This window comes from Nanorana parkeri, unplaced genomic scaffold (genome assembly GCF_000935625.1).
Source record: "Nanorana parkeri isolate BGI_ZX_2015 unplaced genomic scaffold, ASM93562v1 scaffold57, whole genome shotgun sequence".
In the NCBI taxonomy this organism is placed as follows: Eukaryota; Metazoa; Chordata; class Amphibia; order Anura; family Dicroglossidae; genus Nanorana; species Nanorana parkeri.
Window position 1 is genome coordinate 1,838,029 of NW_017306325.1, and position 2,611 is coordinate 1,840,639.

A 2,611-nucleotide genomic window follows, 5' to 3' on the forward strand; every position below is an offset into this window, starting at 1 on the left:
ATTTGTGTTATTTCGTTTTTCAGGATTCGTGTGTGAAAGTCAATTCGGATTCGGAATTCGGATTCGGACGAAATTCGGTAGCGTTAGTACGAACGTTCGTTTCGTTTTCTGTTCTTATTCGTTTCTTATTCGTTTCGTTCGTTCGTTTGCAAAAAAATATTTTTCTCCTTCTCTAATGTCACTTTGCTCCAACGAACGAAACGAATAAGAAACGAATAGGAAAAGAAAACGAAACGAACGTTCGTACTAACGCTACCGAATTTCGGAAATGGAAATTCGGATTCGGTTGCATTCGTTATGTCTATAATTCGGAATTCGGATACATCCGAATGTCCGAATTTCCGAAAATTCGTCCGAATTTCGATTCGGTACGAAACGAATCGCACATGTCTACTGGAGACTGCTCTGTCCTTTGTTATCTTGTACTGGACAGGAAGTTCAAGGAAACTGAGGTGAGAGAGTTGGATCTGTTTGGAAACATGATGATTGGTTGGGCAAAAATGTAGGAATACTTTACTGGGAAATGTATACTGGTTTGATTTGGATGCATTATTGAAAACAAGCGTTCGGGAAGGAAAGGTGCTGCGTGTGATTAAATGCAGCAGCCTGTCCTTCTCTATGAGAGTATGTGGCCGTACGCCGCCCTACGCTCACCCGACCTGCACGTCCGTACGGGTGCGGGTGTCCGTACTCGTACACTGACAGGATGGATCCTATCTGCGTCCGAGCCGGGACCCGTATGGACCTGCACTTGGGGTGAGCATAGGACAGTGTACTCCCATAGAGGCTGCTGAGTACAAATCACATGCAGCACCTGTCCTTCCCGGGAGCTGCCCGATATGGTCGTGCACGCAGCATGGATCTGTACGGGCCGGCCGTTACCCATGAGAATGAGGGCTTAAAGTGTATCTAAATCCCAAAACAGGATACTAATATGTTGCAGATTACCAGTCCTTACATGTTGGTTATACCCCCTGCACCTTGTTATCCTGCTAGTAACACACTTTCTGTGCTAGGGTGACAACACTCATTTACTGTAATGTATCTATGGAGGAGCAGCATTGGGCACCCTGGGCTGCTCTGAACTACAAACACCTCCTCCTCTCCACACACATTGGTGGGGGTAATTCCATTTTCCCAAATTGTGGAATTACTCTTAAAATACCTATTTCCTGTTTCTCAAGCTCATTCTTTACGTTCACTACTTAGTGAGTCACTGACCTGGAACAAGTGGGTTCTCATTAAAATTGGGAGTCATGACCTTTATACTTTTTTTTAGGATAATGACCATTGAAGCTGGAAGAGCATCATGGCATCTATGAAAAAGTACTTTCAGATTGGGGTCAGGAAGTGGAATAATGTTCCTTTCACACCTTGGCAGTGTACAAGCCACATACAATACCGCACCGCATGTTGCAATGTTAGGTGCGCTGCAGTACCAATATTTCTTGATGACAACCTGATACACCAAGCCATCGCATGTGCATTGTATCACACCACATCTCATGGTAACCTATTCAATAAAGCAGTATTCATTTTAATGCCTGAGGAAGTATGAGGATGCAAGTTCATGAAGGGAAAGTCATACATTAAGTGACTCAGGAGTCTATATTGGAGGATACATTGGGGGGTTGATATATGGAGGATGCTATGACCTAACTTGAAGGTCATTTCCTCTGGTGAGCAGGAGAAGTGAACAATCTAGGACAACATAGCTGAACTGGAAAGTGAGCTGAATTGGAGAATGTTTCCAAATCAGCTATTTTGTCCTAGCTTGTTCACTTCTCCTGCCTTCTCAAAAATATTCACCCTTTTGTGAATAGCCCTGTTAGTGTGTGCACAATGTGAAGTTATTTATTATATTTCTTTACTTGTAGTGGTTTTAAAGAAACAAAATGTGGAGACATTTGTAGGTATTACATAGATGTACTAAAAGTACTATAGAACTGAAGCCAAAATCTTTTTTGACTTGTGGATAGAGTAAAGGAGGGTTATAATTCCAGTCAACTTTTTGGCCATCTGTGTCCCACTAGGGAGAGTTCCCTTCACTCCCCGTCCAATAAACACAACAGGAAGTGAGAAGAAATCCATCCAAAGTGAAGGTGGTTGGCAGGGCCACCAGATCTAGTGTCTCCATTGGAAGATTTACAATCTATTTCTGTTCTGGTGACAACCCAAAATTTGGGATTTTCTTTTACTTTCAGTGACAACCGCCACCAGGACAAATAGAGAGGGTGAATCTCCCTAATGGGGACACCAATGGCAATAAAAACCTGGCCAGAGTTCTAATCCCTCTCCACTGTACCCAAAACTAAAAAAAGTGGCTTCAGTTGCACTTTAATATTTATTTTTTAGTTTGCCCTGACATACACTTTAAGAGGTTTACCCAAAAGAGAGATTGCTATGTCTATATATGAAATGACATTTAAAGTAGTATTAAGGTCTGGGCGTTTTTTACCTTAATGCATTCTCTGCATTACGGTAAAAACGGGCCAGCACTTTTTTTCTCTCCCAGTCCCCCTCACACTTACCTGTCAGCTACACTCGTCCCCGCCGCCAGTCCCAAAGTGATCCTCCGTTCCCTGAACTTCCTGGTTGCCGGGGGAGGATG